At 40.1% G+C, this 25324-nt stretch overlaps 1 pseudogene; it reads left to right on the forward strand.

Annotated features, from left to right (window-relative positions):
• Nucleotides 1-3402: 3402 nt before the first annotated feature.
• The window catches only part of LOC103204415, a 28648-nt pseudogene continuing 6726 nt past the window's right edge, over nt 3403-25324 (forward strand).

Below are 25324 nucleotides of genomic sequence, written 5' to 3' on the forward strand. Positions count from 1 at the left end.
GTACAATATAGGAGCTCTGGTAGCTTAGTGCCTGAGGCATTTGACTGCTAACCAGAAGCCTAGTGGTTCAAACCCACCAGCCACTCCTCGAAAGAAAGGATGGACAATCTACTTCCATAGTGATGCTGCCTCAGAAACCCAAGGAGGGGTCGCTATGAGTTGGGTCCGACTCCATGGCACATAACAACAACAATGTGCTATATAAAGGAGCTCTGGTAGCAAAGTGGTTAAGGCATTTGCCTGCTAACTAAGAAGTAGGAGGTCCAAACCCAACAGCCACTCGGCAGAAAATAGATGGGGCAGTCTGCTTCTATAAAGATTTACAGCCTTGGAAACCCAATGGGGGTCATTATGAGTCAAAATCAACTGGATGCCAGCAGTGAGTGAGTTTACATAAATGTCCATATGCATTAGAGAGCTAACAGGGGACAAAGTTAGGATAATTTCTTAGCCAGAACTAAACACCTTGAGGGAGTGAATTGCTGGGCCCGTGGGCTCAGAATTATGGTTGCAGGGGACATCAAGCTCAATTAGTGTAACATTGTAACGAAAACATCGTTCTACATCCTACTTTGGTGAGTAGTGACTGGGGTCTTAAAAGCTTGAGAGTGACCATCTAAGATGCAACTATTGGTCTCTCCTCATCTGGAGCAAAGAGGAGTAAAGAAAATCAAAGACTCATGGAAACAATTAGTCCAAAGGACTAATGGACTATGAGAACCTCTGCCTACACAACCTTGAGACTAGAAAATCTAGATGATGCCTGGCTACCAATGCCAACCACTTTGGAAAGGGAAAAACTAGATGATGCCTAGCTACCAATGCCAACCACTTTGGAAAGGGATCAAAATTGGAGATCCTGGGTAGAGTGGGAGAAAAAAATTTGGAACAAAACTGAAAAACAAAAAAGACCAGGCTTACTGGTCTGATAGAGACAGGTGAAATCCATGAGACTAAGGCCCTTAGTCACCCTTTGGGCCTGGAATTGGACTCACTCTTATGGCTTAACTCTCAGCCAAACAATAGACAGGCCTAGGAGCTGAACAAGTACACCAAGGAGATGCACTCCTTAGAACAGTCAACCATGGGAGATCAGAAGGGCAGAAATTGCACAGGGAGAAAGCTAAGGAGGCAGGAATACATAGGCAAGAAGGAGACAGGGAAAGGATAACCACAGGGACAAAGTAGAAAGAGAACTTTTACATTGTGGGGATTGTAAACAGTGTCACAAAAGAAAATGTGTAGGAACTGTTGAATGTAAAATGAATCTGCTTTGTAAAATTTCACCCAAATCACAAAAAGTAAAAAAACAAAAGCAAAAACAAGAAGATGGAAGAAATATACAGAGTCACTACCAAAAAGAATTGATCAACATCCAACCATTTCAGGAGGTAGCATATAATTAAGAACCGATGGTATTGAAAGAAGTCCAAGCTGCACTGAAGGCATTGGTCAACAAACTTCAGGAATTGACAGTATCAGTTGAGATGTTTCAACAAATGGATGCAATGCTGGAAGTACTCTCTCGTCTATGCCAAGAAATTTGGAAGACTGCTGCAACCATTTTTGAATTATCTGAAGCAAAACTTTACTTGCCTGTAATATTAATAATATTGTTAGATAATTTCTGCATTCTGTTGGATCACCTTTCTTTGAAATGGGCACAAATATGGATCTCTTCCAGCCAGTTAGGCCTGAAGTTATCCATTTCAGTTATTCCTGAAGTTATCCATTTCAGTTATTCCAGTACCTCAGTTTTAAGATTTAAAGTCTGCATACACAAGGGGAATATAACAATTTGAAATAATATTTTAGAAAAGATTACTTAGTATCTTAATATGGGTAGTGGTTACATGAGTGTATTTCTATCTAAAAATTTATCAGATTGTACACTTGAGATTTGTGCACTGTAGTATATAGAAGTCATGTTTAATTCAAAAGAAAAAAGATTGCTGATGTTGATGAATGGAGAGTGGATTAGACAGATGCAATAATGAAAGAGAAAGACTAGTTAAAGGACTGTGGGCCCTAAAAATTTTCTGGGTCCTAGGCATTGTGCCTAATGGTTAAGTGCCTTAATGGATAAGTTGCTATAATCCTGGTGAGAGAACATGATAGTTTATATGAGAATGTGGAGATGGAAAGGGATGGATGCAGATATATTTTGGAAGTAGACCTGGTGATTGTTTAGATGTGAAGGGCAAGGGAGAGGGAACTATCAAAGGTAACTTCCACGTTGTTGACATGAACACCTGGTTGATGCCATTCACTCAGATGGTGAAGCCTGGGGTGGAGCAGGTTTAGAGAGGATGTGTGGGCCCTCTTTTGGTCATGCTAGGTTTGAAATAGGTTGCAGGTGGGAATTTATGAGTTGTTTTAGTTATCTTGTGCTGCTATAACAGAAAGATTACTGTATAACCAGAACTCTTCAACCACAGCTGTAGGGGCTAGGATTTATTTACAGCACATATCTCGAGGGAACATAATTCAATCTGTAACAGAAGTCATCAGTATGTAAATAGCATGATATTTCAAGTAACCTATCTAACTTTTCAGAAAAATGTGAATGACTAAATCATAAGCAACAAATACCATTAAGCCCCACATTTAGGCAGTTCCTACCACTTATTTTGGAGTCCCTGGGCAGTACAAAATGAGTTCTGGTGGTGCAGTGGTTAAAGCATATGCCTGCTAACCAAAAGGTTAGTGGTTCGAACCCACCTGCTGCTCTGCAAGAAAAAGATGAAGCAGTCTGCTTTGGTAAAGATTTACAGCATTGGAAACCCTATGGGACAGTTCTACTCTGTCCTGTAGGGTCAATATTAGTCAGAATAGACTCTGTGGCAATGAATTTTGGGTTTAGGTGGTACAAAGGAATCCTGGTGGCACAGTGATTAAAGTGCCCAGCTGCTAATCAAAAGATGGATGGTTTAAACCCCGCCACTCCAGGGGAGAAAGATGTGGCAGTCTGCTTCCATAAAGATTTACAGCCTTGGAAGCCCTATGGGGGCAGTTCTACTGTCTGTAGGGTCACTATGAGTCAGAATCGCCTCTATGACAGTGGGGTTCTTGTGTAGTACCAATGGTTGATGTGCTTGGCTGTTAACTGAAAGATGGCATTGTGAGCCTGGTGATCTACTCCCCTCTCCAAAAAAAGAAAAGAAAAGAAAGACAGCTATTAAAAACTGTATGGAGCACATACAGTTCTACTCTGACACATACAGGGTTGCTGTGAGTCAGAGTCAACTTGATGGCAACTGGTTAGCATGCATTTTATATCCATGCAATGTTTATTGGTGGAAGAATACTGCTCCTCATGGAGATATGGGAAAATTCAAATTTTAAAGCTATAAGGATATTTGCCCTGCAAAAACAGTGAGACAGGTATAGGTTGGAATAGGCATGATCCTCAGGTGAGTAAACTTTTCTCTTGGGGCAAGCAGAAACTGTGGGTTATTTATCTCTATATCCTGAGTCCTCTGTATGGTGTCTGGTACGTGTTTGAAGCTCCATAAATGAATGAGTAAGCAAATTATCTCCCATTTTAAAAAAGGCTTGCTTATCAAGTGAGATAACATGTTGAAAATTAAAAGGCCATGTAAGCATCTGGTATCCTATTTAGTCACAGCTCCCAGGGAGATCTGGATGGGAGACAGTACAGTGCAGGGGACAGAGCCTGAGCTGTACTGTCAGGGAGGCCAAAGGGCTGAATCTAGGTACCTCCAGGCATCTGCTCTGTGGTCTGGGGCTTGTTACATAACTTCTAAAACAGAGACTTTCTCTATCTATAGGTGATTTTGAGGATTACACGATATGCATAGAGTGCCTGGCATGTGATATATAGTCAATAGATGACAATCTTATTATACTTGAATTTTTATTAAATGTTTAAACTAATGTATAATTGTTAGCATTTAGTGATTTTTTGTGGATCATAACAAATTATGGATAACATTGAGAAGAATGGGAGTTCCAGAACACTTAATTGTGGTCATGAGGAACCTGTATGTAGACTAAGAGGCTATTGTTTAAATGTAACAAGAGGATACTGTGTGGTTTAAAATCAGGAAAGGTGTGTGTCAGGGTTATATCCTTATTCAATCTGTGTGCTGAGCAAATAATTGGAGAAGCTGGACTATATGAAGAAGAATGTGGTATCAGGATTGGAGGATGACAAAACTTGCTTGCTGAAAGTGAAGAGGACTTGAAGCACTTACTGATGAAGATCAAAGGCTTTAGTATGGATTATATCTCAAGGTAAAGAAAACAAAAATCCTCAAAATTGGACCAAAAAGCAACATCCTGCTAAATGGAGAAAAGATGAAGTTGTCAAGTATTTCATTTTACTTGGATCTGCAATCAATGCCCATGGAAGGACCAGTCAAGAAATCAAATGGCATATTGCATTGGGCAAATATGCTGCAAAAGACCTCATTAAAACGTTAAAGAGCAAAGATTTCACTTTGAAGACTAAGGTGTGCCTGACCCAAGCCATAGTATTCAATCATGTGATAGGCATGCAAAAGCTGGACAATGAATAAGGAAAACCAAAGAAGAATTGATACATTTGTATTATGGTGTTAATGAAGAATATTGAATATGCCATGGACTACCAGAAGACCAAACAAATCTGTCTTGGATGAAGTATAGCCAGAATGCTCCTTAGAGGTGAGGATGGTGAGACTTCATCTCCTGTACTTTGATCATGTTGTCAGGAGGAACCAGTCCCTAGAGAAGGATGTCATGCTTGGTAAAGTGGAGGGTCAGAGAAAAAGGGGAAGACTCTCAAAGAGATGGACTGACACAATGGCTGGCTGCAACAATCGGCCCAAGCATAGCATCAATTGTGAGGATGGGGCAGGGCCAGGCAGTATTTTGTTCTGTTGTACATAGGGTTGCTGTGAGTTGGAACCAATTTGATGGCACCTCACAACAACACCACCACCAACAGTGATTTTAAGAATTTGTTTATGTATAACATTTGATACATACAAAAGAACTTATGTGATATGTTGTTGTTATGTGCCATCAAGTCGGACCTGACTCATAGCGACCCCTCTTTGGGTTTCCGAGGCAGTATCACTACAGAAGTAGATTGCCCCATCTTCCTTCCAAGGAGTGGCTGGTGGGTTTGAACTGCCAACCTTCTGGTTAGCAGTCAAGTGCCTTAGCCACTATGCTACCAGAGCTCCCAAAGACTCCCAAGACTGTGTGCAGTCTTCTGGGATTGTTTCTTTCATTCAACATTATGTATGTGAAATTCTTCCATGTATGTGATATACATGGAAGTTATTAAATATAATGAGTACTGGTGATCCCACCATCCAACTCAGGAACTGGAATGTACTAGTAATTTGCATCTATTCTGTGCTCTTCTTCTATCCCATATTGCTGTCCCTGCACCTAAGGTAACCTTAATCTTGAATTTTATCATCTTCTGCTTAAAAGAAAAAAAGTTTTATTACATTTGATTGTGTTGGGAGATAATTTTTCTTGGATCTCTCACCGTTCTTGCACCTCTTATGACGTAAGCATTGACAGCTTTTGTTCAGGACTACCTCTTTACAGATATTTATATAGCAAACAGCCTTTTAAGATACAATGTTTCCCTCCATAGGAGAAGGCAGATTTGTTTGCTATCCAGAATAGTAAAGACTGTGTCTCTCTCCAGGGCAAAGGTAGGCAAGTTTGCTCGCAGCCCCTTTAAATGATTGGGCCTTTCTTCCTTTCTTTCTCTCTCCCTGCCTCTCTCCCTCTCCCTTTCTCTTTCTCTTTCTCTCTCTCTCTTCCTCCTTCTCTTTCTGTTTCATTATGATTTGGGTGGAAGTTTAAAGAGCAAATTGGTTTTCCATTAAACAATTCATACACATTCTGTTTTGTGACATTAACTGCAATCCCCACACTGTAACAGCATTCTTTCTACTTCCTCCCTGTACCCACCCCTTTCCTCCATTCTTCCTTCTCATCCCTTCCCTCTTTCCTAGCTCTGTCCCTGGGCAGATGCTGTTCTCTTAATCTCCTATGCTTGATTGTTCTAATGAGTGCATACCTTCCTGATACTGTTGTCACCTACCTATTGTATGGCTGCCAGCTGAGTCACGGGGGTTAAGTTCAGTTCCTAGTTTTAAGGGTGTCTAAGAGTCATATTCTCAGGGGTTCCACCAGTCTTCATAATACCAATAAGCCTGCTTTTTTTTTTTTTTTTTTTTTTAATGATTTTTAGTTTTGTTCCACAGTTCCTCCCACTCTATCTGGGACTTCTTAGTGTGATCCCTTTCAGAGTGGTGAGCACTGGTAGTTGGGCATCATCTAGTTCTTCTGGTCTCAGGTTCATGGAGGCTGGGGTTCACATGCTCCATTAGTCCTTTGGACTAATTGTTTCCTGCCTGTTTGATTTTCTTTGCTCCTCTTTGCTCGGGATGGGCAGAGTCCAATAGTTGCACCTTAGATTGGTACTCACGAGCTTTTAAGACCCCAGTCGCTACTCACCGAAGTAGGATGTAGAACATTGTTTTTATGGACTATGTTGTGCCAATTGACCTTAGTGTCAAGATTGGGGTTTCTTAGGCTTGAGAGTCATCAGAACGATGCAGACCTACTGTGTGCAAAGCTTCCACCTGGGCCACTGCATATCACTTCTGTGGAACTTTAGGGACAAGAGGAACTGATGAGAATGTGAAGCTTTTGTTGCCTGCTGTGCTGTGGTTATAAAGTCCTTACTCTGACTTAAGAGTCTCACATCTTTGGTCAACATCCTGAAAACCGGCAGGCTAACTTGTTACCTTGAGCAGGGTAAAATCTTGTAACCTTCACAATTCTTGACAATGTGTGTACCTAACAATATATTGTTTAGTTTTGCTTGTTTTTGAGTTTTATAACTGACATCTGTTTGCAGTCTTCTGGGATTGTTTCTTTCATTCAACATTATGTATGTGAAATTCATCCATGTTGATATATATATATGTTGTATATATAAGCTACTGTATGTATATATATGTATATGTATGTATATATCATAGCTCATATTCACTATTGTATGATTGTCTATTTTCTGTGTTCCAGTTATTAAATTCCCTGTCTTGTGGACATTTGGGTTATTTCTAGTATTTTATTGTTACGAGTAAAACTCCTATGAGCACATTTGTATTTGTGTTCTGGTGCACACATGCAAGAGTTTTTCTAATGTGTATATCTAGTAATATCAGATGATGTGAATCAAAGAGCAACATTTAATCTTCCGGTTACTAAGGTGCATTAGGTAACTCCTAATTTAGGACGTATGTTTTCAACTCCTCTGCTTTTATGGCTTTAATAAAAAGACCCACTATTATTCATCACTGCTAAATGACTGAAGCCCTTGTGGACTCTGCAGGGCAGATTGAAGCTAGGCAAATACATGCATAGTAATAGCAAGAGTAGGGAAAGTAATAGTAGTAGCAGTGGTAGCATTTGTTGACAGTGTACTCTGTTCCATTTTTGTTCCTTAAAGAAGCAGTTTACATTGCATGGATTATCTCATTTAATTTTCACATAATCCTATAAGGCCCTTATTTTACAGGAATTTAGAAAGGTCAGTTTTTCCAAGGTCAAATAATAGAGCTGAGATTTCAACACAGGAAGTCTGGCTCCAGAGCTTGCACTTTAAGCAGGTTATAATAAAGTGGGGTAGGAAGATACACAAAATGGAAAAACTTTCAGTTGCATAGATGCAGGGTCAAGCCAAGTGAATCCAGATGCCCCATCCCTTTGAAAATCAGTAGAGTGAAATCCAGAAGGGTGATATTTTCAGCACAAGAGCTGGTTAGCATAATATCTGAGTTATAGGTGAAAGTTGCAAACCTTCTCTGGTACAAAATATCAAAGAATTTTCTAGAAAAGTGAGCTGTAATCATTGAAGAGGAAGGCTAGTGTCCTTGATAGATGTCTGAGAGAGTAAGGAATCATTTAGGGAAGAGTCCCTGTGAAAGATGTTCATTACTTAGCATTTTCAGTACAGAAACTCAGAAGCAGTGACTGCTGAACATCCAGTAGTCAATGATAAACCAATAAACCAAATTAAACTTAGTTTGGAGTTATTGTAAAGGTGTAGTAAAAATCACCTTTACTTGCTGTAGGGAGACTTCTTAGAAGACATCTTAAGTCTAAACTCACATTTGAAAAAGTTGGAGCTAGGATTACTTATGCAGAAAAAGTTCCTGCAAACAATATTGTATATGTCAAAATGTAAAATATTCTATTTTACCTAATTATTTTTGGTAAACCACCACCCATCTGTCAATTTGTCACATTATGGTGGCTTGTGTGTTGCTGTGATGGTGGAAGCCGTGCCATCAGTATTTTGATAACAGCAAGTTCACCCATGGTGGACAGACTAGGGAGAAAGGGTTGATATCTACTTCAAAAATTAGCCAGTGAAGGTACACCATGTGATCCGCAGCCTGTACAACTATGAGACCAGAAGAACTAGATGGTGCCTGGCTACCACTATCAACCACTCGGAGGGGGATCTATGTAGGAGATCCTGGATAGAGAGGGAGAACAATGTGGAACAAAATTAAAAATCATTTGAAAAAAAAAGGGTGGTGGTGGATGGGACCAGGTTTGCTAGTCTGATAGAGCCTGGTGGAACCACTGAGACTATGGCCCCTAGCTGCCCCTCAGGTCTGGAATTGAACCCACACCTGGCTTCCAGCCAAACAAAAGGCGGGAATATGAGTTGAACATTTACCTGAGGTGGATACACTCCTTGGAGAGAACAATTAGGGGAGAAAGAAGGGCTGTTTATGCACAGGGAGACAGCTCAGGGGGCAGGAGTCCATGGAGGGATGGACACAGGGAAGCAGTAACTATTGAGAGGAAGTGGGAGGGGAGCTGTTGCATTGTGGTAAGTTGTAGTCAATGTCATGAGACAAAGTGTATGTGAACTGCTGTATGGAAAGTTAATTTGCTCTGTAAATTTTCACCCAAATCACAATTTAAAAAAATTATAAGATTAGCCAGTGAAAACCCTATGGATCACAACAGAATATTGTATGACTCCATTGCTTTGGGTAAGTCTTCAGGAGGGATCAATTACTAGAAGAGGACATCATGTTTGGTGAAATAGAAAGCCAATGTAAAAATTGTGTGGCATCAGACTTTGCCTAACTTCAGGAAGAGAGAGAATCAAAATAAGCATTAGCCCAAAGCTGATTTCTATGAGGTGAAGGTCAGGCATACCACCACTCTCCAAACTTTATTACCTATTTTGACACCAGCCACCCCTCTCTGACACTCTTTACTTCTCCTGGATTTGATAATTTGCTGCAATGGCCACACAGAACTTACAGACCATACTCACAATCACTGAGTTTATTAGGGAGCGTAACCAGTTATAATTCAGAATCAGGATCAACTTTGAGTGAGGTAACAAGAACAGCTCAGGATACAGTTCTTTGATTAGAGCAGCATCTCTTCAGCTGCTGTTGCCAGACCCTAGCCCTCGGCCTGGGCCCTATGCTCTTGTTCTGGGCCCCTGACTTGCTTTGACAAGTGCTACAAAGCTCTTTAGCTCTATCAATAAGTGTCTGGAGGCACCCCATTCTTCCAGAAAACCTGCTACCTGAAGACTCTTACCCCTCTTGCTTAGTGGTCAATGAATCCACTTAGTTCCACTGACATGTGCCCACTGGCACCCCACTTCATCAGCAAACCTCCTGCCTGCAGGTATTAAGCTGTCTTACTCTGTGAGTAAGTCATGTGAGTGTCATGCCACTGTTGTCTCATGTCTTCTTTGGCATTACAACTCTCTCTGTCTCCTGGGTCTAGGAGGTTCTCAGCACAGGGACCCTGGGTTCAAAATATGTGCTCTACTCCTAGCTCTTCTTTTAGTTTTTTCCTTCTCTCTTCTTTATTGCAAATTGGTATCATAAGCCATTTTTCTAACCAATAAGTATTTTTTTTCCCCTCTTCACCCAAGTTAATATGTGTCTACTCTCTAGTTAGTGGTTTAGCCTCCTTTTTCCACCCACCCCTGGTAACCATCAAATATATATATATATTTTTTTTTTGTGAAACCCTTTTTTTATTATTTTTTACAATAGTGATTTCACACAATATTTGCCCTTTTGTGGTTGACTAACTTCACTCAACATAATGGCCTCTAAATTCATTCATGTATGAGATGTTTTGCAGATTCATCATTGTTCTTTAATGTTGCGTAGTATTCCATTGTGTATATGTACCAAACTTTGTTGATCCATGTCTCTGTTGATGGGCATTTAGGTTGTTTCCATCGTTTTGCTCTTGTGGCTAGTGCTGTGATGAACATGGCTGTGCATATATCTGTTCATGTCATGGCTCTTATTTCTCTAGGATATATACTATATATATAGGATATGTATATACAGTAGTGGGATTGCTGAGTCATATGATATTTCTATTTCTGGCTATTTAAGGAAGTGCCATACCATTTTCCACAGTGATTGCACCATTTTACAGTCCCATCAGCAGTGTATGAGGGTTCCAGTCTCTCCAAACCCTCTCCAGCATTTGTTGTTTTCTGATTTTTTGAACTTTGATATTAGTACTGGAGTGAGGTTGTTGTTTTGATTTGCATCTCTCTACTGGCTAATGATTATGAGCATTTCTTCATGTGTTAGCTGCCTGAATGTCTTCTTTGGTGAAATGTCTTTTCATGGCTTCTGCCCGTTTTAAAAATTGAATTATTTGTCTTTTTTGTTGTTAAGGTCATGTACCTTATTTGCATTGTCCCACCCCTGCAAGATTACAGCCCTGAAAACCCTTTGGGACAGTTCTAGTCTGTCCTATAGGGTCACTATGAGTCATAATCAACTCGATAACAATAGGTTTACAAGACCATGGCTAGAAGGGCCATATAATAGTAATTCACTGCACTGTAGCCAACGAGGGCATGGAAGACCCTCAGTGAGATGGATTGTTGGTACAAGAGTCACAATGATGGACTCACACTTACATACCAGTGATTGTAAGGATGATGCAGTATTTGATTCTGTTCTACGTAAGCTCACCACAATTTAGAGTCAGCTTGGTGGCAGCTAACAACAACAACAATGTTGATAAAAGTACATATTTGTGTGTTCTTTTTATTAGATTTTTAAGTTTTTAATCATACCAAAAATAATAACTGGAATAAAACCCTAACCCATAATGTTGTACTTATAGGAAGAGAGTTTGACCTCTAGCAGTTTATAATCATCCTTTAGGAGCCAGCTGGATTAAAAAATCAGGTGATTGAATGCATGCAATATGTAATGTACCTTTTAATATTTTCAAAACTTTTTGTTTAGGAAATCAACTTCAAATACAAGATTGTTATAATCATGAATACCAACTACTAAGTAGAACATATAAGAAGAAATTGAACTGCATGCACAAAACGAAAATTATTAACCTGAGTCCTGAAGAACAGAAACTTGCTCTAAGAGATCCTTCTAGTATTTCTCAAAATCTTTAAAATACAGCTAAAAAATGACCCATAAACCCATTGCCATCTTGTTGATTTAGACTCACAGCAACCTAGAGGACATAGTAGAACTGCCCTGTAGGGATGCCAAGGCTTACAGGAGAAAACTGCCACATTTTCCTTGCATGGACCTCTTGGTGGGTTCAAACTGCAGACCTTTTGGTTAGCAGCAGAGCACTTAAATACTGTACTAATGAGTGGACTTGCATTACTAGTAGTTTCATCTCTCAGAAGATACCATCTCTTTATGGGAGGGGAAGACCAAAATGTGGAAGACCATGCTTGATAATTACAATAACTAGGGTGTGGTACTGACATTAAATTGATAGAGGCAGGGAGGCTAAACTTCCTGTAATAGAAGAGAAGTTCCTGTACAGGGCAGAGTTGTCCTTCCCAAAATGCCAGTAGTACCTATCTGAGAAACACTGATACAGGAAATAATGCAGTAGAACTGCTACTCAAGAATTAATTCTATACCAAAAAGCAGGGCTGGATTGAGGTTTTGTGGATCCTAAAGCTTAAACTGCCGGGAGCTCTGGTGATATTGTGCTTAAGGCATTTGACTGCTAACCAGAAGGCTGGTGGTTCAAACCCACCAGCCACTTCTGAGAAGGAAGACTAGGCAATCTACTTCTGTATAGATTCCACCTCAGAAACCCAAGGAGGGATCAGTATGAATCGGATTCGACTCCATGGCAGTGAATGAGTAAAGCTTAAACCTAAAGCCTTGGTTATAGAAATGACGCCAAATATCGCATGATAGGATTTTTCGAGACCAATGACTTATTTATTGCAAATACCTTTTTTCAACAACATAAACAACAAAAACGGCAGCTATACATGTGGATTTCATCAGATGGAAAACACAGGAATCAGATATACTACATCTGTGGATAGAGGTGATGGAGAAACTCAATATCTTCAGCCAAAACAAGGCTAAGAGCTGACTGTGGAACAGACCATCAACTGCTCATAGGTAAGTTCAAGTTGAAGCTGAATACAATTAAAACAAGTCCATGAGAGTCAAAATATTACCTCTATTATATCCCTCTTGAATTTAGAAACCATCTAAAGAATAAATTTGGTGCATTGAACACCAATGACTGAAAACCAGAGGAACTGTGGGATGACATCAAGAACATCGTTCATGAAGAAAGCAAAATGTCATTAAGAGGACAAGAAAGGAAGAAAAGACTAAAATGATGTCAGAAGAGACTCTGAAACTTGCTCTTGAATGGAGAGTAGCTAAAGCAAATGGAAGAAATGACAAGATAAAAGAACTGAACAGATTTCAAAGAGCAGCTCGAGAAGACAAAGTCAATTATTATAATGAAATGTGCAAAGATCTGGAGTTAGAAAATCAAAAGGGAAGAGCACACCCTACATTTCTCAAGCTGAAAGAACTGAAGAAAAAATTTAAGCTTTGAGTTGCAAGATTGAAAGATTCTATGGACAAAATATTGAGTGATACAGGAAACATCAAAAGAAGATGGGAAGAATACACAGAGTCATTGTACCAAAAAGAAGTGGTCAATATTAATTTATTTCAGGAGGTGGCATATGATCAAAACCAATGGCATTGAAGGAAGAAACTGAAGCAGCACTGAAGGAATTGGCAAAGAACAAGGCTCCAGGAATTGATGGAATACCCACTGAGATATTTTGGCAAATGGATGTTGCACTGGAGGCACATACTCATCTATGCCAAGAAATCTGGAAGACAGCTACCTGGCCAACTGACTGGAAGAGATCCATATTTGTACCTGTTCCAAAGAAAGGTGATCCCACAGAATGTGGAAACTATCAGACAATATCATTAATATTACATGCAAGTAAAATCTTGCTGAAGATAATTCAAAAACACTTGTAGCAGTATATTGACAGAGAACTTCCAGAAATGCAAGCTGGATTCAGAAGGGGAAGGAAGGATATCATTGCTGATGTCAGATGGATCTTGGCTGAAAGCAAAGAATACTAGAAAGATGTTTACTTGTGTTTTATTGACTATGCAAAAGCATTCCACTGTGTGGATCATAACAAATTATGGATAACATTGAGAAGAATGAGAACTCCAGAACATTTTATGCTCATGAGGGACCTGTACATAGACCAGGAGGCTGCCGTTCAAACTGAACAAAGGGATACCGCATGGTTTAAAATCAGGAAGGGAGTGCATCAGGTTGTATCCTTTCACCATACTTGTTCAATCTGTATGATAAGCAAATAATCCACGAAGCTGGACTATGTGAAGAAAACACAGCATCAGGATTGGAGGATGACTCATTAACAACCTGCGATATGGAGACAACATAACCTTGCTTGCTGAAAGTAAAGATGACTTGAAGCATTTACTGAAGATTAAAGACTACAGTCTGGATTACACCTCAACATAAAGAAAACAAAAATCCTCACAAATGGACCAATAAGCAGCATCATAATAAATGGAGAAAAAATTGAAGTTGTCAAAGATTTCATATTACTTGGATCCACAATCAATAACAATGGAAGAGGCAGTCAAGACAGGTGATGTATTGTATTGTACAAATCTGCTGCAAAAAACCTCTTTAAAGTGCTGAAGAGCAAAAATGTCTCTTTGAAGACTAAGGTGTGCCTAAACCAAGCAATGGTATTTTCAATCACCTCATATGCACGTGAAAGCTGGACAATGAATAAGGAAGATCAAAGAAGAGCTAATGCTTTTGAGTTGTGGTGTTGGCAAAGAATGTGGAAAGTACCATGGACTGTCAGAAGAATGAACATATCTGTCCTGGAAGAAGTGCAGCTGGAATGCTTCTTAGAAATGAGAGCCAGACTTTGTCTCGCCTACTTTGGTCATGTTGTCAGAAGGGGCCATTCCCTGGAGAAAGATGTCATGCTTGATAAAGTATGTTGTTGTTGTTGTTATTATGTGCCGTCGAGTCGGCCCCGACTCATAGCGACCCCTCCTTGGGTTTCTGAGGCAGTATCACTACAGAAGTAGGATTGCCCAACCTTCCTTCCGAGGAGTGGCTGGTGGGTTTGAATCGCCAGCCTTCTGGTTAGCAGTCAAGTGCTTTAGCCACTATGCTACCAGAGCTCCCTGATAAAGTATAGGGTCAGCAAAAAAAGGGAAGACCCTCAGTGGGATGGATTGACACAGTGGCTGCAACTATGGGCTCAGGTATAGCAAGGATTGTGAGTCTGGCACAGAACAGGGAGTTTTGTTCTGTGGTACATAGGGTCGCTATGAGTTGGTGCCAACTTGACAGCACCTAACAACAACAACAGCAAAGCTTAAACAATGTCTAGGCCCTCTTTGAGAAAAAGAATATGAAATTATGCATATACAGTCAGGTATAGGTATTAAAAGGGGTCTGTGTAAGTGAGTCTGTCTGAGGCTTAAGCTTTATTAACTTCATGTGAAAACCACCTTGAGGCAGCAGCCTGTAATATTACCTGCTGATCTTGGGATTCTGTGAACATCTTACATGCCTGTCTTGACTCACTGTAAAGCTGCCAAGTCCCAAGTCCATGGGTCAGATGTCAGGCTGGAGGGTTCTCCTGCCTCATGTAGCTGCAGGGGCTGGTGAACCCAAGATTGGCAGGTCAGATTGCAAGCTGTGGCTCTGGTGGCTTAGTGCCTAAGGTATTTGACTGCTAACCAGAAGGCTGGTGGTTCAAACCCACCAGCCAGTCTTCAGAAGGAAGACTGGGCAATCTACTTCTGTAGAGATACTGCCTCGGAAACCCAAGGAGGGATCGCAATGAGTCAGGATTGACTTGACGGCAGAGAATTTGTTTTTTTTTTTAGTTTGAGTCATATCTTTAAGATAAATTGTGTGTGTGTGTGTGTGTACACACACAGGTAAGTTTAACTGGTTTTGCTTCTCTAGAGAACCCAATCTATGACAATGTCAGTCTAAAGGGATGGAGAAGGGATCTTTAATGACTCACTTCAGAGGTCTGACTTGGGTGTGGTCCCCTCAACCTTTTTATAGAATTGGCAATAGAGACAGGTGATTCAATAGAGAATATTTCACAATGTTGATGTGTTTCAGACAAATGATGCATATGTGCTTACTTAAAATCAGAAAAGTATCTGGAGGTGAAAAATATCTCAAGGTCAGATCATGTGCTCCCTTGTTGTACCTGTCAGCCAAATAAGGTGGAGATGAATGGAGTGGGGAGACTTTCAGTTACTGAACACCTAGTATGTTCCAGTGCTGTGCCTGACAACTAACTAGCCCATTTAGTCCTCACAGCACCCCTACAAAGTTAATTTTATTACCCCTGTTTTCAGATAATGACCCTGAGATTCAGAAACAACGAGTAGTGCACACATCCAGTGGGTGACAGAGCTGCAAATCTAGGCCTGTCTATTAGATCCACTTTTTTTCCAGTCTTCTTAAAAATTAGAAAACTGTTAAAATTCCAAAATAAATCTATGACAACCACTTTGTAACATTTGTTCTGAAGAAATCCAGAAGAAATAAACTGTGTTATTTATTGCTGTTTAACAAATTAGCCTAAAACTTAGAGGCATAAAAAAATCAACATTTCTTATCTTACTTTCTTTGGGCCAGAAATTGGTTACTAAAAAAACTTTGCAAAGTCTGCCATTGACAGTGTCTCCTGTATCCATGTCTTTTTTTTCCATTTCCCATTATTTCCTAGTCATTCTTCACCTTGACCACAGCATTAGCCTCCTAAGGAATCTTCCTGTCTGCAGTCTTTCCATGTTTCCAATCCAGGTAATATGTGGCTGCCAGATTTATTTTTATAAAGCATAGTTCTGAGTACAGTCTGCTGCCAACAAACTTTCTATGACCCTACATGGTGTAGGCAGACACCCATTTTAGGGAGATTAATCCAGGCACTGTGTGCTGGGTGTACTGGTAGAGTTAAGGTGGAGTGGGGTAACTCCAGATTCAGTCTAGATGGGGAAAGAATAGGAGAGGGAGTGAGGATGGAGGGGAAAGGAAGGATGGGTTAGTTTTGGCAACAACTACTAGTACACCAAGGAGCCCTCGTGGCACAATGGTTAAGTGGTCAGCTGCCAACTGAAAGGTTGGTGGGTTGCAACCCACTAACAGCTCTGTGGGAAAAAAAGATCAGGCAGTTTGCTCCTGTAAAGATTAAAGCCTAGGAAACAACCTTATAGGGCCTCTATTCTGTCATACAGGTTCACTATGAGTTGGAATCAAATCTATGACACACATTGTGGGGGTGGGGCCATGCAAATAAGGTGTATGGAAACCTAATGAGGGGATTGATTAGTTTTACCATTCCGCTGGGCTTAAAAGCCAATCTTAGAGCACAGGAGGGAACCTCACTACCACCAAGAACAAGAGACAGGAGTGGCGCAAATCCTTTGGACCTGGGATCTTGGTGCTGAGAACCTCTTAGACCCAAGAATCAAAGAGCAAGAACTATAAAACTGGAGATAGCTCAAGACAGTGAGTTGCAGCAGCAGAGAAACGGTAGCAGCAGAACCAGGAGACTGGTATGAGAGGGTGTAGTGGGCTTCCTGGCCTGCAGAGCAAGGCAATTATAATGGTTGTGCCAACCCATAGAGCAACTCCTTCAGGCAGGAGGCTTCTTGACAAAGTGGAGTGCCTCAGAGCACTTGTTGCTGGAGCTAGGCTTGCTGACCCACAGAGTGAGCTAGCTGAATGCCTTCAGGCCGAGGTTTATTGGCAGAGCGGAGTGCCCCTGAGCACTTATTGATGGAGGTAAAGCGTTTTGTAACACTTGCCGGAGAAGGGCAGGGTCTGGGCCAGTCCAAGAGACACAAGGAGCCGAGGGCCAGGTAGAGGCCTGACTATGGGCATGGCTGAAAAACGGTCCTGACCAAAGAACTGTATCCTGAGTCATTCCTGATCCTGAATGCTAACCTGTTACTTCCCTAATTAACTTCATAATTGTATTTTTTTTGTAAGTTCTGTGTGGCCATTGCAGCAAATTATTGGATCCAGTGTAGAAGTAGAGTGTGCTGTGAGAGGGACAGCTGATGGCAGAATTGGCAAAAAAGGTTGCAGAGAGGAGGTATGTCTGATCTTCACTTCATAGGAATCAGCTTTGAGCTGATGTTGATAGTGATTCTCTCTCTCTGTTGTCAAGTTAGAGGAGGTTATATGCCCCCATCATGCCAGTTTTACATTTTGTCACCAAATATAAAATACAGTAGCACCCTTCCCACATTGTGTCACTCTCTATCCCTTTTACTTTGCTTTATTTTTCTCCATGACACTTATTACCATCTATTCTAATATACATTTATTGTATATTGTCTGCCCATACCCAAGAGAGTATAAGCTCCATGAGGGTATGGACATTTTTCAGTTCACTGTTGTATTCCCAGTGCCTAGAACAGGGTACATAGTAGGGATTCAATGAATAATTGGGTTGGTTTTCAATAGGGAAATTAATATGATGTGAAATGTTTGAAACTGTGACTTAGAAGGTAGTAGTACCATTAACAGAAATAGGAAGATTGGGATAGAAAGATTAGTTTGTTCATTTTTGGACATGTTGAATTTGAGATGTCTAAGAATTGAAAACCACCACTCATCTGTCAGTTTGTCTGTACTGTGGTGGCTTGCATGTTGCTGTGAAGCTGGAAGGTATGCCATTGATATTTCATGCCAGGGAAGAAAAATTGAAGAGGGATGGCATCACATTAATATTAAAAAGCAACATTTAAAGATCTATCCTGAAGTACAATGCTGTCAGTGATAGGATAATATCCATATGTCTACAAGGAAAACCAGTTACTATGACTATTACTCATATTTGCACACCAACCACTAAAGCCAAAGTTGAAGAAATTGAAGATTTTTACCAACTTCTGCAGTCTGAAATTGACCAAACGTGCAATCAAGATACATTGATAATTACTGGTGATTGGAATGCAAAAGTTGGAAACAAAGAGGAAGCACCTGGTAAGTAGGAAAATATGGTCTTGGGGTTAGAAATAATGCTGAATCACATGATAGAAGTTTGTAAGACCAATGACTTATTCATTGCAAATGGCTTTTTCTACAACATAAATGGTGACTATATGTGAGGACCTCACCAGATGGAATACACAGGAATCAGATCTACTACATCTGTGGAAAGAGGTGATGGAGAAGCTCAATATCATCAGTCAAAATGAGGCCAGGACCTGACTGTGGAACAGACCATCAATTGCTCATATGCAAGTTCAAGTTGAAACTGAAGAAAATTAAAAGAAATTGATGAGAGCCAAAATATGACTTTGATTGTATCCCACCTGAATTTAGAGACCAAATGAAGAATAGATTTGATGCATTGAACAGCAATGACAAAAGACCAGATAAGTTGTGGGATGATATAAAAAACATCATTCATGAAGAAAGCAAAAAGTCAAAACCAAACTCACTTCCATTGAGTCCGTTTCAACTCGTAGTGACCCCCATTGGGTTTCTAAGGCTATAAATGTTTATGAAAGTAGATTGCCTCATCTTCTTCCTGTGGAGCAGCTGGTGGGTGTGCTAAACTTCTGGTATACCCACTATGTCACCAGAGCTCCTTAAAGACAACAATTAGTCATTAAAAAGACAGGAAAGGAAGAAAGACCAAAATGGATGTCAGAAAAGACTGTGAAACTTGCTCCTGAATGGACAGTAGCTTAAAGAGAATGGAAGAAAGGATGAAATAAAAGAGCTGAACAGATTTCAAAGGGCAGCTTGAAAAGACAAAGTAAAGTATGATAATGAAATATTCAAAGACCTGGAGTTAGAAAACCAAAAAGGAAGAACATGCTCAGCATTTCTCAAACTGAAAGAACTGAAGAAAAAATTCAATCCTAGAATTGCAGTATTGAAGGATTATATGGGCAAAATACTGAAAGGTGCAGGAAGCATCAGAAGAAGATGGAAGAAACACCCAGAACCACTTTACCAAAAAGAATTGGTCAATGTTCAACCATTTCAGGAGGTAGCAAATGATCAAGAACCAATGGTATTTCCAGCCAAACAAAAGACAGGCATATGAGTTGAACATTTACCTGAGGTAGATACACTCCTTGGAGAGAACAATCATCGAGAAAGAAGGGCTGCTTATGCACAGGGAGACAGCTCAGGAGACAGGAGCCCATGGAGGGATGGACACTGGGAAGAGGTAACTGTGGGGAGGAGGTGGGAGGGGAGCTGTTGCATTGTGGTAAACTGTGGTCAATGTCATGAGACAAAGTGTATATGAACTGCTGTATGGAAAGTGAATTTGCTCTGTAAATCTTCATCCAAATCACAATAAAATTTAAAAAAAAAAAAAAAAAGAACCAATAGTATTGAAGGAAGAAGTTCAAGATGTACTGGAGGAATTGGTGTTAAACAAGGCTCCAGGAATTGACAGAATACCCATTGAGATATTTCAACAAATGGATGCCCCGCTGGAGGTGCTTACTCGTTTATGCCAACCAACTGGAAGAGATCCGTATTTGTGCCTATTCCAAAGAAAGGTGATCCAACAGAATGCAGAAATTATCAAACAATATTATTAATATCACATACAACTAAAATTTTGCTGAAGATAATTAAAAAAATGTTTGTAGCAGTGTATTGACAGGGTGTTGTTGTTGTTATGTGCCATGGAGTCAGACCTAACTCATAGCTACCCCTCCTTGGATTTCCAAGGCAGTATCACTACAGACGTAGATTGCCCCATCTTCCTTCCGAGGAATGGCTAGTGGGTTTGAACCACCAGCCTTCTGGTTAGCAGTCAAGTGCCATAGGCACTACGCTACCAGAGCTCCCTATTGACAGGGTACTTCCAGAAATTTAAGCTGGATTCAGAAGAGGATGTAAAAAAAGGGATATCACTGCTGATGTCAAATGGATCTTGGCTGAGAGCAAAGAATCCCAGAAAGATATTTACTTGTGTTTTATTGACTATGCAAAAACATTCGACTGTGTGGATCATAACAAATTGTGGGTAACATTGAGAAGAATGGGAATTCCAGAACACTTAATTATGCTCATGAAGAACATGTACAAGACCAGGAGGCTGTTGTTCAAACAGAACAAAGGGTTTTACATGGTTTAAAATCAGGAAGGGAGTGCTTCAGGGTTGTATCCTTTCACCACACTCCCTCAATTTGTGTGCTGAGCAAATAATCCAAGAAGCTAGACTATATGAAGAAGAACACGGCATCAGGATTGGAGGATGATTCATCAACAACCTGCAATATGCAGACAACACAACCTTGCTTGCTGAAAGTAAAGATGACTTGAGGCACTTACTGAGGAAGATTAAAGACTACAATCTGAAGTATGGATTACACCTCAGCATAGAGAAAACTGAACCAATAGGCAGCATTATGATAAATGGAGAAAAGATTGAAGTTATCAAAGATTTCATTTTACTTGGATCCCTAATCAACACCAATGGAAGCAGCAGCCAAGAAATCAGATGTAACAAATAATAATAATAATAAAGAAATCACAATAAAAAATAATTTAAAAAAATAAAAGCATACCATCAGTAAGGAGAAAAAAAAAAAGAAATCAGATGTCATATTGCACTGGGCAAATCTGGTGCAAGTGACCTCTTTAAAGTGTTAGGAGCAAAGCTATCACTTTGAAGATGAAGTTATGCCTATCCTAAGCCATGTTATTTTCAATCACCTTATATGCATGTGAAAGTTGGACAATGAATAAGGAAGACTGAAGGAAAGTTTTTGTATTTGAATTGTGGTAGTGGCAAAGAATACTGAAAATACTATGGACTACCAGTGAGCTGAAATGGACTGGTTTTGGCCATTTTGAATCAGACAACCGTATGATCTACTATGCTGGGAATGACAATTTGAAGAGGAATGGCGTGGCATTCATCATCACAAAGGATGATGTTTCAAGATCTGTTCTGAAGTAAATGCTGTTAGTGATAGGATAATATCCATACGCCTACAAGGAAGACCAGTTAATACTACATTACACAAATTTACGCACTAACTATCAAAGCCAAAGATGAGGAAATTGAAGAGTTTTATCAACTTTTGCAGTCTGAAATTGACTGAATCTGCAATCAATAAGTGTTAATTATCACTGGTGACTGGAATGCAAAAGTTGAAAACAAAGAAGAATCACTGGTAGTTGGCAAATTTGGCCTTGGTGACAGAAATAATGCTGGAGATCGCATGATAGAATTTTGCAAGACCAATGACTTATTCATTGCAAATACCTTTTTTCAACAACTCAAACGGCAGCTATACATTTAGGTTTCGCCAGATGGAGTACACAGGAATCAGAACAACTACATCTGTGGCAAGAGGCGATGGAAAAGCTCAATATCTTTAGCCAAAACAAGGCCAGGAGCTGACTGTGGAGAGACCATAAACTGCTCATGTGCAAGTTCAAGTTGAAGCTGAAGACATTTGAAACAAATCCAGAAGAGCCAGAATATGACCTTGGTTATATCCTTTCTGAATTTAGAGACCATCTATAGATTTGATGCATTGAACACCAGTGACCAAAAACCAAAGGAATTGTGAGATGACATCAAGAAAATCATCCATGAAGAAAGCAAAAGGTCATTAAAAAAAACAGGAAAGGAAGAAAAGACCAAATTGGATATCAGAAGAGACTCTGAAACTTGCCCTTGAGGAACGGAGAGTAGCTAAAGCAAATGGAAGAAATGACAAGATAAAAGAACTGAACAGAAGATTTCAAAGTGCTCAAGCAGACAAAGCCAATTACTATAATGAAATGTGCAAAGACCCGGAGTTAGAAAACCAAAAGGAAAGGGCTGGCTCAGCATTTCTCAAGCTGAAAGAACTGAGGAAAAAAATTAAGCCTTGAGTTGCAATATTGAAAGATTCTATGGGCAAAATATTGAATGATGCAGGAAACATCAAAAGAAAATGGAAGGAATACATAGAGGCACTGTACCAAAAAGACTGGTTGATCTTCATCCATTTCAGGAGGTGGCATATGATCAAGAACCAGTGGTACTGAAGGAAGAAGTCAAAGCTGCACTGAAGGAACTGGCAAAAAACAAGGCTCTGGGAATTGACAGAATACCCATTGAAATGTTTCAACAAATGGATGCTGCACTGGAGGCACTCACTCAGCTATGCCAAGAAATTTGGAAGACAGCTACCTGGTCAATTGACTGGAAGAGATCCATATTTGTACCCATTCCAAAGAAAAGTGATCCCACAGAATGTGGACATTTTTGAACAATATCATTAATATCACATGCAAGTAAAATCTTACTGAAGATAATTCAGAAACAATTGCAGTAGTAATTGACAAGAGAACTTCCAGAAATGCAAGCTGGTTTCAGGAGAGGATGTGGAAGGAAGGATATCATTGCTGATGTCAGATGGATTTTGGCTGAAAGCAAAGAATCCCGAAAGATATTTACTTGTGTTTTATTGACTATGCAAAAGCATTTGACTGTGTGGATCATAAAAAATTATGGACAACATTGAGAAGAATAAGAATTCCAGAACACTTGATTGTATTCACGAGGAACCTGTACATAGACCAGGAGGCTGTCGTTCAGACAGAACAAGGGGACACTGCATGGTTTAAAATCAAGAAGGGAATGTGTCAGGGTTGTATTCTTTCACCATACTTGTTCAATCTGTATGCCGAGCAGATAATCCAAGAAGCTGGACTATATGAAGAAGTACGTGGCATCAGGATTGGAGGGAGAATCATTAACAACATGTGATACTCTGATGACACAACTTTCCTTCCTGAAAGTGAGGATGACTTCAAGCACTTACTGATGAAGATTGAAGACTTCAGTCTGCATTATGGATTACATCTCAACTAAAGAAAACAAAAATCTCACTACTGGACCAATAAGCAGCATCATAATAAATGGAGGAAAGATTGAAGTTGTTAAAGATTTCATGTTACTTGGTTCCATAATCAACACCAATGAAAGCAGCAGTCAAGAAATCAAATGTCATATTGCATTGAACAAATCTGCTGCAAAAGACCTCTTTCAAGTACTAAAGAGCAAAGATGTCTCCCTGAAGACTAAGGTGTGTCTAACCCAAGCCATGCTATTTTCAGTCACCTCATATGCATGTGAGAGCTGGACAATGAACATGGAAGACCAAAGAAGATATGATGCTTTTAAGTTGTGATGTTGGCGAAGAATACTGAAAGTACCATGGACTGCCAAAAGGACAAACAAATCTGTCCTGGAGGAAGTACAGCCGGAATGCTCGTTGGAAGCGAGAGTGGCCAGACTTCGTCTCACTTACTTTGGTCATGTTGTCAGAAGGGACCATTGCCTGGAGAAGCATATCATGCTTGGTAAAGTGGAGGGTCAACGAAAAAGAGGAAGGCCCTCAATGAGATGGATTGACACAGTGGCTGCAACGATGGGTTCAAGTATAGCAAGGATTGTGAGGCTGGCACAGGACCGGGCAGTGTTTCATTTTGTTGTACATAAGATCGCTATGAGTCAGAGCCAACTCTACGGCATCTAATAACAACAAAGATTTACCACCTTGGAAACCCAAAGAGGGTCGCTATGAGTTGGAACTGACTCAATGGCAGTGAGTTTTGGTGTGTTAATCTATCTCATTGAGGGTCTTCCTCTTTTTCCATGGCCTTCTACTTTATTGGGTTCCTAACAGTCTGCATTTATGTGGTGCTGGCTGTATGGGGCCAGATAGGACCAGTGGCTTAAAGAGCAGGCAGGAGCTACCAGGACCAGCACTCAAGAATTTAGACTAAAACTAGAGACCCAGACTTGGAAACTTTTACTGCTCACTGGGAGCTGATATACAAAGATGTGGTGGTCTTTACCCTCATCTGAGTAGCAATAACAACAGAATCTTTGGGAATCAATGAACCACTAAGGAAAAAAAATATAGAACACAGGTCGCAAAGGGCGGTCTACGTGCTAAATTGGCCCCGGGTGTGTTTTATTTAGGTTCCTGTGTGGCACAGTTTGTAGTACTAGCCTAGAAGTTGTTAGTTTGAACCCACTCAATGGTTGTAGAAGAAAGCCTAGTGATCTGCTTCTATAAAGATTACAATGAAAAAAACCCCAAAGGAGCACCACTCTACTTGGTAACATACGTGGGTCGCCATGCGTCAGAATTGCCTCAACAGCAATGGACTTTTTGTTTGTTTGTTTTTGGTGTTTTAGTTTAGTTATTTAGGGTTTTAATTCTTCTCACTAAATGTCCACATTTGTGTTGGCATATTTCACATAAAATCCCATGTTTTTGGCTTATTTTCTCAAATCAGAAAGATCTTGCAATGCTGGGCCCATATTTTACTTGATAGCAAGAATCTGTGGCTGAGTTGTTACTATTGCCTTTAAGGAGAATGTGTAGGGTTGGGTAGGCTATAATAACAACACTATGAGGTGCTTAACACACAAAGATTTATTTCTTATTCAAGCAAAGTCTAGTGTGAATCAGGGAACTCTCCAGGGCAGCTTTCTTCCTTGCAATGATTCAAAGATCCAGACTGCTTATATCTTAAAAACAAAACAAAAACAAACCAGTTGCTGTAGACATTTCAGTTCTGACTCATAGTTGCAGAGTAGAACTGGACTGCATAGGGTTTTCAGTCACTAGGCCTGTCTTCCAAGGCACTTCTGGGTGGATTTGAACCACTGACCTCTTGGTTAACAGTCAAAAGCTTAACCAGGATGGGTGAACAAGCTAAACAATTATGTATGTCTAAATGGAGAGTGTATCCAGGATCATATACAGGGTTAGCAGAAAATGGGCCTCTCGAAGAATATGAAGGGATGGACACTGGGGGGAGGTAACTATGGGGAGGAAGTGGGAGGGGAGCTGCTGCATTGTAAATTTTGGTCAATGACATGAGACAAAGTATATGTGAACTGCTGTATGAA

This window comes from Orycteropus afer, unplaced genomic scaffold, assembly GCF_000298275.1.
Source record: "Orycteropus afer afer isolate SDZICR_OR568_19922 unplaced genomic scaffold, OryAfe1.0 scaffold00247, whole genome shotgun sequence".
In the NCBI taxonomy this organism is placed as follows: domain Eukaryota; kingdom Metazoa; phylum Chordata; class Mammalia; order Tubulidentata; family Orycteropodidae; genus Orycteropus; species Orycteropus afer.